Source organism: Spea bombifrons, chromosome 3 (genome assembly GCF_027358695.1).
Source record: "Spea bombifrons isolate aSpeBom1 chromosome 3, aSpeBom1.2.pri, whole genome shotgun sequence".
Lineage (NCBI taxonomy): Eukaryota > Metazoa > Chordata > Amphibia > Anura > Pelobatidae > Spea > Spea bombifrons.
This window is the reverse complement of record NC_071089.1, coordinates 80,461,656-80,474,089: the sequence shown is the minus strand read 5'-3', so window position 1 is coordinate 80,474,089 and position 12,434 is coordinate 80,461,656.

Genomic DNA, 12,434 nt, shown 5'->3' with positions numbered 1-12,434 from the left:
AGTCATTAGGCATGTCATCTTCCACATGTCCTTTGGGCTGCTTGCTTGTCCACTTTTCAGTAATCACCCCCAACGCCAGCTGAATTTGCCAGCCCTCTTCTGATTATGGGTATACGTGAAAACTGCTAAATATAAATGCAAAGTGGTGATTCCAAGCACACTTAATATCCCCCAGGTTATCATTATAACCATAGATTTACACACCTACAAACACCAATATTAAAGTGCTGCTACAAAAGTTTTTTTTATGAAAACAAGGAAATTTCTAGCTGTGTAACATAATTGCAAAAGGGTTTTGTAACGATCCATTAGCTTTTTATACTTGAATTAGCTGACACAACGTGTCACTGGAACACAGGAGCAATGCTCGCTGATAAAGGGCCTCTGTACGCCTATGAAGATATTCCATTAAAAATCAATCGTTTCCAGCTACAAAAGACATTTATAGCATTAACAATTTTTAAATGTATTTCTGATCCGTTTGATGTTATTTTATTAGTCAGAATTTGGTTTTCTTTCAAGAATAAGGACATTTATAAATTACCCAAAGAATGTAGAGATCCACATTATGGATCTGTACTCTGTACAGTTAATACATTAGTAAACTGTTTTCTTAAAATTGAAAAATAATAATTGGAAATTGCTGTATAAGCCAAAGATAACATTGAATCTTAATTAAAAATTGATAAATTTTGCTGATCCAAGATAGACATATATTAAATATATATATATATATATATATATACTCTCTAATTTAGATTTATAGACAGTGAATGAAAATGCATCATTAAAATCTCAATGTATTCCTAAAAAATGGAGTTTGCTGTATCCATCATGTAAAAGCATCTGTATGGATAATATTAAAAACATCTCAGAAGGCTCAAAACCAAGAGATCAAGCATCCTATTTATTCAGTGGGAGAGTTTCCCTCTTACTGATCAATGGAGAGGAAATCGGACCATGAAAGGGCATTGCGCTTGAAATCTGGAGTGTCCCTTGAAGGATTTCATGTTTTACACATTTATAACTGTTATGCTAAATTGCAGTACAAAATTCATAACAGTTCCAGTTTGTTCCTAAGACATCATAATTACCCTGTTTGTGTTATGTTCAATTCAGCAAAATACGCATCATTCAAACTACTGTTGAATGTTTAAATGTCCCAGAAATAATTCTTTAATCATGTCAGATTTTGGCTTATAATTGATTTTTTTAGGGAATGCTTAATGGTCATGTGACATAAACGCAGGCGCTGATAGGTTATGGTCATATAAGCTAAATATAGTTTGTGTTTTTAGTTCAGAGGGAATAACAAAATGACATATCTGCTAAGGTGTAATTGCTTTATTTGTTAAAAGAGCTCCATTAAAGTTTTGTGAAACAGCAAAATGAAGGCTTCCTCTCTAAATTCTCAATCTGTTTTTTACTTTAAATTTGTTCACACAAATGTTTTCAGTTAGCTTCATAACCTCTGAAAGGAAAAGGATCACCTGGAAACATCTGGACTAGGAACACAGCGGACAGGGGGATAGCTGCGGTCAAGCCAATGACGTACATACACACCTAAACAAATATATATATAACATCTTTACGAGTAACATATGCTGTCCCACATTAGACCAGATGTCATGTGTTCCAGAGTTAGCTTAGCTGAACATAAATCAAATTACTGTCCATTATGCTAACAATAGTGTTTGGGTTAAAAAAGTTAATTATTATACAAAGTATTCATCGTGCAAGATAATCCAAACATACAAATATCACACTGTTACTTGAAGAAACATGATTTGTATTTCAATGGGTGGTTTAGATTTTATTAAGGACACGGAGGCTCCTATTATAGTGCATTCTCTTTCTTTATTACTACTCCCTCAGCAGCAAAAAAAACAAGGGAAGCAGTTAACTGAAGAGAAAAAACATATATAAAGTGCCATAACATATCAACCAATCAGCATAGATCCAACATATCAAAAGGTGAGAGACACTGCTGCACTTCCTCTTTTCTTGCTGCTCCCTCAGCGGACAGTTAAGTATATTTGCTCTCTGTGGGATTTGATTTTATTGTTGATTATTATTACTTTCATATTAATTTCCTCTATTTTATTTCATATATTAATTTCATATTGATTTCTTACTGCGTTATTTACTGCCTTCTTTGTTTTCTCCGTACACCTTATCTTCCCTTTATTGGTTATTGTGCCTGCGTTTTTTCTCCCTTGTAGGTCCCCTTACCTTTGGGTTCCTCCGTTGCTTTTCCGTGTCGCGGTGCTCTTTCTTTGAGCTGCCGCGTCTTCGGCCGGTTTTGTCGACGGGTGCGTTCGTTCGCACCGCCGCTCTGCCCTTCTGCAGAGCGGCCTCTTTCCTTGGCGCGTATCTGTCGGATTTCTTTGCTGCCGCGTCATCGGCCTTTCAGCCAGCGGCTGCGTCTCGCGCATGCGCCGTGTCTCGTGCGGCGGCCATTTTCTGTTGGCGCGTGTCTTCACATTTCTCCACATTACTGCAGGCGTGTTTCGTCTCGTTTGGCGTTACGGTTCCTCGTTTTTGCTTCCCTACGGGTTACTCAACCCTTCACAGGTTTACTTTGTTGTTTACTGACATTTCTGTGGCTCTAATTTATTATCATGGATCGTTTGAACGATCAGGCTGCCCCTGCTGGTGCTACTGGCTCCTCTAGTAGGAATCATGATGATGATTCCCATCCTCTCTCCTCAGAGGATTTTCAATCATTATTAGATGCCACCATGTCTCACTCTATCACTAAGGCATTGTCTTCTGCCATGGGTGTTATGTCCCATTCAATTTCACAATCTATCCAGCAGGCCTAACTCCAGGTGCCTGTTTCCTCAGCTCCTGTAGCTGTGCCCATCCCTCCTCCCTTGGGCAAAAAGGCCCTTTCTAAGACTAAACATTTATCCCCACTCGTGACTGACAGCCATGTTTCTGTCATGATGGACAATGCTACTGCTCCTGTCCCTGAGTGCGCTGGTGTACCGCGCAAAAGAGTCCCTGACCGGACAAAAGCGGCCAGACATTGGAAAAGAGCTAAGGCTCAAATAGATTCATCTGAGTCTGATGAGAGTGGTGATGATCTTGATTCATATAAAGACCCGGGTTCTGATTTGTCTGATGGGGATGACTCCCCTGGGTTGGCCATGGGTTCTGCTGAGGGTGATGTGGCCCATACCCTGGTCCCTCCTGGGGACACTGATGATAATATCACAGACCCTCACGGCAACCCCCTTTTTGATCCGGATGCCTTGCGTCACCCGAGTGGGATCCACCGGCTCACATTGCGCAGTATCTCGCACTCCGAGTGCGCAAGCCTCTCTCTAAAGAGAGCAGGCGTAAGCTTAGGGCTGAATGCCCTCGGCCTATCGTTCCTGATGAGGTTTGTAAGACCCCCGAGGTGGACCCTCAAATTATTCAGTTCCTTTCTAAGACCGGTTGGAAACCCAGAAAGGGCTTGGAGTTCTCACTCCGTCACTGTCAAGACAAACTCCTGGACAGTTTAGGCCCCATTACCAAACTTTTTGAGCTGCTTGAGGCGGGCAAGGCCTCCCCTGATACCTTTGATTTTGACGAAGCCCTCGGCTGGCTACAACGTCTGGTCTGTTTAACGGGCAATGCGAATGCCGCCCTCTGTGCCGAGAGGCGCAAATCCATATTGATTAAAATCGAGCCCAAGCTCGTCAACATGGCTACTCAGGAACCGGGCCCTTCGGCCAAGGGGCTCTTGTTTGGTGACTCGTTCGTTAAGAACGTCGGTTCCTTCGTTAAGACCTTTACTGCCCTCGATAAGGCCCAGTCTTCCATGAAAAAAGTTTTCGCCCCCAAGGTTTTTGCAGGGGCTGGGCGAAGCAGGGGCCGTTCGTCCGGCCGTGGTTCCAGATTCATTGGAAACTATAGAGGCTCCTTCTCTCAGCGCCAGTTCCCCGAGCAACGTTCGACGCCCTTCTTTCCTTCCAGAGGTCGTCCTGGATCCACCAGAGGTCCCAGAGGTTACTTCCCATCCAGACGCCCTTACGGTAAGTCCTTTTTCCCTTCCTCTCGCGACTGTGGGTGGTCGTCTGGCGCATTTTGTCCACGTCTGGGCTCAGATTACCTCGGACGCTTGGGTGTTAAATACTGTCCAAGGCTATCATTTAGAACTGACCGTTTTTCCTCGACAGGCTCGGCTTCCGCCTTCCCCCCAGTTTCCAACCCTTCAAAGGCGTCTAATTTCGGAAGAGGTAAGATCACTTTGCCGCAAAGGGGCTATTGTTCCTATCCCCATGTCTTCTCCCGGGTTTGTCAGCTCTCTATTTCTGGTTCCAAAGAAGGGAGGAGGTGTCCGTCCGGTCATCAATTTACGTCCCCTCAATGCTTTTGTGGTGTATCACCACTTCAAAATGGAAGGAATCCATTGCCTCAGAGACCTCTTGTTGCCAGGGGATTGGATGGTGAAATTGGACCTTCAAGATGCTTACTTCACGATCCCAATCGCGTCCTCTCATCAGGATTTTCTTCAGTTCCTATGGGACGATCAGAAATGGAGGTTCACCTGCCTTCCCTTCGGTCTCTCGTCAGCCCCGTGGTGTTTCACGAAAGTGATGAAGCCGGTGGTAGCCTTCCTTCGGTCTCGGGGGGTACGGCTGATAATATATTTGGACGACATCCTTATTATGGCTCAGTCCCCTTCTCTTCTCCGTCTACATCTCGATTGGTCTCTCCACCTTCTCCAGTCCTTGGGTTTTCTCATAAATGGAGAGAAATCCTGTTTCGTGCCTTCGCAGACGATAGAATTTCTGGGGTTTCAGGTAGACTCAGTTCAGCAGTCCCTGTTCCTTCCTCAGGCCAAGATCTCGGCTATCCAGAAAGAGATCAGGAGATTGCTGCGCACTTCAGTGGTTACCGTGCGTCAGATTGCACGGATGATAGGTCTGTTGTCCTCGTCCATTCAGGCCATATTTCCAGGCCCTCTCCATTACAGGGCACTGCAAAGACTAAGAACTTCTTCGTTGTCTTCCGTTCCCTCTTACAAAAGCTGTGTATCTCTAGACGACAAATCCAAAGACGAACTGATGTGGTGGTTGTCCCACATGGAGGCCTGGAACGGCAGGGCCATCTTCGGTACCACTCCCGACGTAGTTATCGAGTCGGACGCAAGCTTACATGGTTGGGGAGCGCGTTACGGGACTGTATCTACAGGCGGCAGGTGGTCCTTGGAGGAATCTTACCTCCACATCAACTGTCTGGAGCTCTTGGCGGGTTCGTTCGCCATCCGGAGTCTAGCACCTTCCGATGCCCGTTGTTCCATTCTGCTGAAGCTCGACAACGTAGCTGCGGTGCGTTATATCAACCACCTCGGAGGCACGAAATCCAGACTGTTGGCTTGTCTCGCAAGAGACTTCTGGAGATACTGCCTTCTTCATGGGATCTCCGTTACCGCTGTACACATCCCCGGTCTCTCCAATTTCACGGCGGATTGGAACTCTCGTTTCCTCCGGGATTCCGGGGATTGGCGACTTCACCCTTCTGTCTTTCAGAAGCTTCAGCGCCTATGGGGTCCGATGGAAATAGACTTATTCGCGTCTCGCCTGAACACGCACCTCCCGACCTTTTTCAGCTGGAGACCAGACCCGGAGGCGATGGCCACGGATGCGTTCCTTCAACACTGAAGGAACTTCTTTACGCGTTTCCTCCGTTCAGCATGATTGCCCGGACGATCCTACACATGATTCGTTGCAAGTCATCTCTTGTACTGATAACACCTCTTTGGAAGTCCCAGCATTGGTTTCCCAGACTGTTGGAGACATCGTCAGATTTTCCCAGGATCATTCCGTCCTTCAGGGATCTTCTCCTCGATCCGGACCTTCATCCTCACGACCTGATTCTGCTGGGCAAGCTTCGGTTGGTGGCTTGGCGTGTTTCCGGGGACCTTGGTCTGTCGAGGGTGTTTCACAACAGACTCTCCTCCTCTTGGCCGATGCTTGGGCTCCGGGAACTAGAAGAGCCTATGCCTCTGCATGGCGATCTTGGTCTTGCTGGTGCCTGGGCAGGTCATTGGATCCCGTTTCGGCCCCTCTGAATATGGTTCTGTCCTTCCTTACGGACCTCTTCCATGGCAACAAGGCCTATCGTACGGTCAATTTATATCGCTCCGCCATCTCGGCTGGCCATGTCCCTCTCGACGGGGTCCCTATTGGCCAACACCCTATGGTTTGTAGGTTGCTTAAGGGTATCCGTTTCTCTAGACCTTCTCTCCCACGTTATTCTTCTACGTGGGATATTGATGTTGTTCTTCGCTTTTTGGAGGCTTGGTCCCCTAATCAAGACCTTTCTCTCAAGGAGCTTTCTGCCAAACTATTACTTCTTCTTTGCATACTTTCCTGTAAACGGGTTTCCGATGTCAGGGCTTTGGATTTTTCTGCTAAGGTCTACCGTCCGGATGGTGTCTTGTTTGATATATCTAGGAGGACGAAGACCAATATAAAGTCGGTCTTCTATCCGTCTTTTCCGCTCAGGCCTCTTCTCTGCCCAGTCCTTTGCCTCCGTGAATATGAGTCTCGCACTCGAGTTCTTCGGAATCCTTCCGTTCTCCCGTTGTTCATCTCTTTTAGGCGACCTCATGGTCCAGTCTCTTCTCCTACCCTTTCCAGGTGGCTGCGGTGGATCTTGCAGCAGGCAGGTATTGATATGTCCATTTTCTCCCCGCATTCTGTTAGGAGTGCTTCGGCGTCCAAGGCCCTGGCGGTTGGATGTCGCATGGAGGATATTTTGAAGGCGGCAGACTGGTCTTCGGATTCCACATTTCGGGAATTCTATCTTCGCCCGGTGCAGCATTTTTCTGAGCGTTTGGTTGATCAGCTTTGAACTTGCACTATAATAGGAGCCTCCGTGTCCTCAATAAAATTCTAAGATTTTACTAGTCTCATGACATAAAGTCATGATTTTATTAAGGACACGGAGGCGAGTATTATTCCCTCCCGTTCCCTTCCCTTCATTTGGGTTTCTTGACTGTTATTATCTTCAATGTTTGTTGTGATGTATTTATAATACTGTTTATTTATTGATTCATCTCGGATAGTCCCTATGTGTTTTCTGCTCATATGTTTATGTGGTACTATTGTCTTTCGGTTGACATTGTCTTACCTCATTTAGTGTTAACCATTCCAATTTAGTCCTTGGTTTCTACCGTTATTCTTTTCTTCTGTTCTAGTTTGATGTCTTCTGGACTCTCCTGACCCGTTGTCCAAGGTTTCCGATGTCCATGTTTGTTCGTGTGGAGTCGCTTCTGGGATGATTACGTTCGCAAGAAAAGAGGAAGTGCAGCAGTGTCTCTCACCTTTTGATATGTTGGATCTATGCTGATTGGTTGATATGTTATGGCACTTTATATATGTTTTTTCTCTTCAGTTAACTGCTTCCCTTGTTTTTTTTGCTGCTGAGGGAGTAGTAATAAAGAAAGAGAATGCACTATAATACTCGCCTCCGTGTCCTTAATAAAATCATGACTTTATGTCATGAGACTAGTAAAATCTTAGAATTTTTGCTGCCACTCCTAGGATGTATATTTACACTGTATAGTTGTTACAAAGTATAGTTATTTTAGCTGTTGGACCATGGAGAACTTTGCATTCGTCACCATCCCAATGTCAACAAAAGAGTTAGGGTGGAAACTCAGGTGATGGGTCAAGTAAGATCACAAGAATATAGAGTAGCTCTATCTGTTTGCCAACAGATTACTGCTTTGCTTAGGAGGCCTGGCTATGAAGAGTAAAATACTGCCATTTTCATGCTGACCTCATCCTGCATGTAATAACCCAAACAACAAATTCAGTGGTAATGTAGCATTTCGTAATTTTTACTATGAATTCTTTAGACTGTAATTTCCCTTTTACTGATGATCATGAGGATATGCAGAATCAGGTGACGATGCTGCATCAGTGCAGAAAGGTCTATGTTGGTGGATGCACAAACCTTCATCAATGTCTCACTGCACCATCGCCGATGAAGGGGGTTCTGAGGTATGACTGTAATATATGCATTAGTAAGACATTTGGCTACTTCCCAGGCCCAATGTGTTTATGTTTACTGTTAATCCTAAGGCGCAAACAAAAAAATGATGTTGAATGATACATCTCCTGGAAGTGAACGTGTCCCAATGATCACCTCCACCTATGTGGATATTGTAAAACATAAAAAAAGAGAATATCCAATCAATGTACAACTTCACTGATTAACATTGCACCAATTGCTATAATGAAATTAATAAACATATATTTCAATTGGTTAGGAAAATGTATGCTTTGTTACTATAATCATCTTCAAGTCAAGGTTGGAATGTTGGACAGCAGTTTGGTTGTGTGGAATAGAAATGGGAGGAGTAGGATCAGCTCTCCAAGTAACCCAACCCAAGCAAACGTAGTCACCAAGTCAAAAAAAAAAAAAAGAAAAACTAAAGTTATCCAGACAGGATCAACAGAGATAAACACAAAGCCAAAGGAAGAATTAACAGCCCAAGCTATTAGTATCCAAGCACATTCAACAAAGACAAATGATAAAATAAATAACTAAAAATAATATCTTCCGAATTTATAACAGTGCTTTGGGAAGCCTAGCAAACAATACCAGATCATCCAATCATTTAGTAACATCACCTTAAAGGGACATTCCAGCCTTTCTATAAACTTGAGTGCAATTAATCGAAGTATTTTCACTTTAAATTTTTGTGGTCTCCCCATTGCAAATGCACAGATTCTGCAGCATTTCGCATATGTATTTGTTCTCCCCCCCCCCCCAGCTACATGCAGTGCAAGAAATGTGTTGTGTACATGATGTAGTTACCACAGCTCCAGTGCTGGCTTGGCAAACGCTGTGATTTCAGCGGCAGAGCTTTCCTGCTACGGATTGGCTGCTTCAAGTCAGGTCATGGAGGATGAGTGCAGCTGCAGGGCTGTAGCTTCACCTTCTACTCACAGAATATGTTAATACGCATTCTTAATATGCATTCTTCTTATGACAGGGACAGTATACCGTCAAAGCAAGATTACCTTGGTTACATTGTTGAATATGTCTGTTGACTGGAGGTGTCTGTGATTTGTTCTCTGATTCCTTGTTTCAATTGGCACCTTGTCTTGCCAAACTACTGGATATAACATTTCCCACATGTTATTAAATAAGCAATGTTGCTACTGTAACATTTATATAATGCCTAATAAAACGCTTAGACCCACTGTGTATTGAATTATACTGACCCTAACCCTTGTTTACATTGGTGTTTCCCATCACTGATTTTTAGAAGGGTCACATTAGGTTGACAGTTTGCTTCCTTTTAGGGACATTCTGGCAAGGATTGCAGTTGGCTGACAGTTCATCCGCAGTCCATCTAGGAATCCATGTGTGCTCCTCAGCTTGCATCATATCTTAGCTATGCAAAACTCAGCGGCAACTCAAAATGACTTAAATACATATTGGGGTGTTGTTTGGCAGTGACATATACCAGGAGCTGTAAATTCATACCTGAAGTACAATGTGTGCAAAAAAAAACCACACAAAAATACTACATCAAATATTGATAAAGGCTAATGGTAGAATTAGTGCATGGAAAAAGTTAAAATACTAGTGTTTTGTTTTCAAAAATATATGATTTGATGGGGTAAATTGAATTGGCCGGCTTCAAAGGTGTCCCACATAACCCATGGGGGCAGGATAACCAGATGTCAAAATTCCAAATTGAACATCTGACAAACCCATGCATGGGTGGTACCACTGTACCAGGAGCTGTAAATTCATACCTAAAGTAGAATGTGTGTGAAGAAAACACAAGAAATTGCTACCACAAACTTTGACTGGTGGTAAATTGTATGCACAAAAAGAGTTAAAATACTAGCTGGGGGGAAGGCAAATGATCCAGCTGAATCATTTCACTCATTTGCTGTCATATGCAAAGATCCCAGAGAGGGTTGAATATTTAATTGATCTGTTTCTTTAACCCTCATTCTCCCCATCACCCTCATTATGATGGGCGATGTATTCGATAAATGTCCATAAGCCCATTTTTTTCATTAAAAAAGCTATGATATAAATCTGTTAGTCTTTGTGTGTGCTTTTTTTTAAAAAGTAATAGAGGTTTTTCCAGGGGGGCTGTGATGTCACAGTTACTAATCCTCAGGGGAGGACTGGCCATCTTCCACACTGAGCAAATGCCTGACAGTGCCACACACTCATCCAGTCACTCCGGAGTCATATCAGGTGCTGCTTTTGCGGCCAGTGGCAGGTCATGCCTAGGTCCATGGTACGCGCGCATAAAAACATAGCATGTGGTTGTGCATATCCTGCCGTTGGCCACATGAATGTCATCAGGCTGCTGTCCTTAAAGTGCCGTGGCCAGCCCATCATCTTCAGTCTTGTCCTCCGAATCCCTGTAGGACCAGCTGGTACTTTTTTTTTTGTACTGTATAGTGTTATGGTAGCAAGAGCCATGTTGGCTATGGACCTATAATTGCCTTTTTTTTAAAAAAAAATTGCACATTAAGACTTAATTCTTGAAGAAAAAATATATTGTATTTTTCCATGGGAATTCTTGTTCTTAACTGCAAGGAATCCGTTTCTAATGGAGATCTTGTGTTTACACTTAAACATGCAAGACTTCTGTTGTGTGATGTGAGAACACTTTTTAGTGAGTGCTTCTAGCATCGTAAAGAGGCCTTGAGCACCAATAGTTGGCATCCTGTGCCCACCTTGCCTACTGCTTATGGCATTTGTAGTTGGCACTCCAATGGTTAATGCTTGAGGAAAAATATTAATTTTTTCATGGGAATTCTTCTTTAAATCATACTTCTACAATGCAAGTATTGATGCAGCATCTTTATCCAGGATTAAGGACCCCAATATCTTGATTAAGATATTGCCCTCAAATTTATCGTTTTTTTCTGTGCAAGTTGTTGTGCCCAGCAAGTCTTTCTGGTTTCCTTTGCTCTTCAAGAAGACACTCCTGGAGTTTATTATTTGTCTTCACTATGCTACTGGTCAATAAATCTCTTTTTGTATCAGCGCTCAGTCCATTTACTTATTAAAACAGAGTTTACTTCATTGCTCCCCTGGAAGCCTGTTCTCAGCAAGTGGTAGAATTATCCCTACCTCTATCATCAAGTCCTAGAACCTCTATATAAGAATGTGGACAACGCAAGGACTTGGAGCTGGATTCAGAGGTTCCAAAGGATGCTCTGGAGGCCATTTTCGCTTGCCGTCACATCTGTTTTTACTTTTTCCAGTATAAATCCAGTGCTACAGAATATGATGATGCTATATATAAAACATTAAATAATAATAATAGTAATACAAATATTAATAATAAATGTACAGATTCTGGAAAATCAGCACCTCAAAATAAGGAATTTGCTTTAGTAAACATCAATAAAGTGAATATTCTAGTTGCATCAGTTATTCATGCATTTGGGTTCACAGAGAGTATCGGAAATATTTGCTACAGTACACATGGCAAGGGACCATTGGGATCACAAACTCCTCTCTGTTTGAACTATGGATTTACGTTCAGGAATACCATTCCATAAAATATATGGAGTTTGTGGATTATATTTATTGCGCTTTTTCCATAAATTTAACAATTACAAAATACCAAGAAATACCAAGATATAAAGTCAGATATTTCACTAGGACAGTTTTAGATGCCTCTTCTTGTATCTCTTCCCTAACAAGTATGGAGCTGATAAACATAAATATCTGAACTGCAAACTCAAACTATAGAAAAATAAAAAAGTTTGTCTGGAATGTGGTAAAGTTGAGACTATTTTATCCAGACTTGTGCAGGATTTAAGATATACTTCACAAATTCGTCTTAAATTCTACAAACTTTGACATCTGTCCTTGTCACATACTATCTATTTTTATTACACATTATACAGTGTATGAGGCCCTTGCTACCAGTGTAAAAAGTCCTTGTTTATTAATAATTCCCTTTTTGTAGAAGTGCAGAGGACACAAGCATCCACAGCTGTTCATCTTTCTTATTGTGTAAACCTGTAATTTACTTGCTGATAGCTCTCGGATTCAGAGCAGAAATTCTATCTAAACACAGCTAGCTCTGACGCAAGGACTGGAATAGACATCATCAAGAAAAAAATAAGCAAAAGATATCATTATACATCCCAGTGCTTATTATTACATACAGCTGGAAAGGGTGACACAACCTGACTGCACACCTTTTCTCCTATAGAACTTTGCTTACTCTTCGTTGTGACGCATGTTCCGCACGTATAGTTACCACTTCTTCTAAATACTAACATCTGTGTTATTACGTGAATATAATTGTTTATAAACTCTTTTTACTAGGTTTGTAGATGAAAATGATATCTAGGATGTATATACATACATGGGAGAACATTGGCGGTTACATTACGTGGCATTGAAGGTGAGGTATATATAGAGTTGGA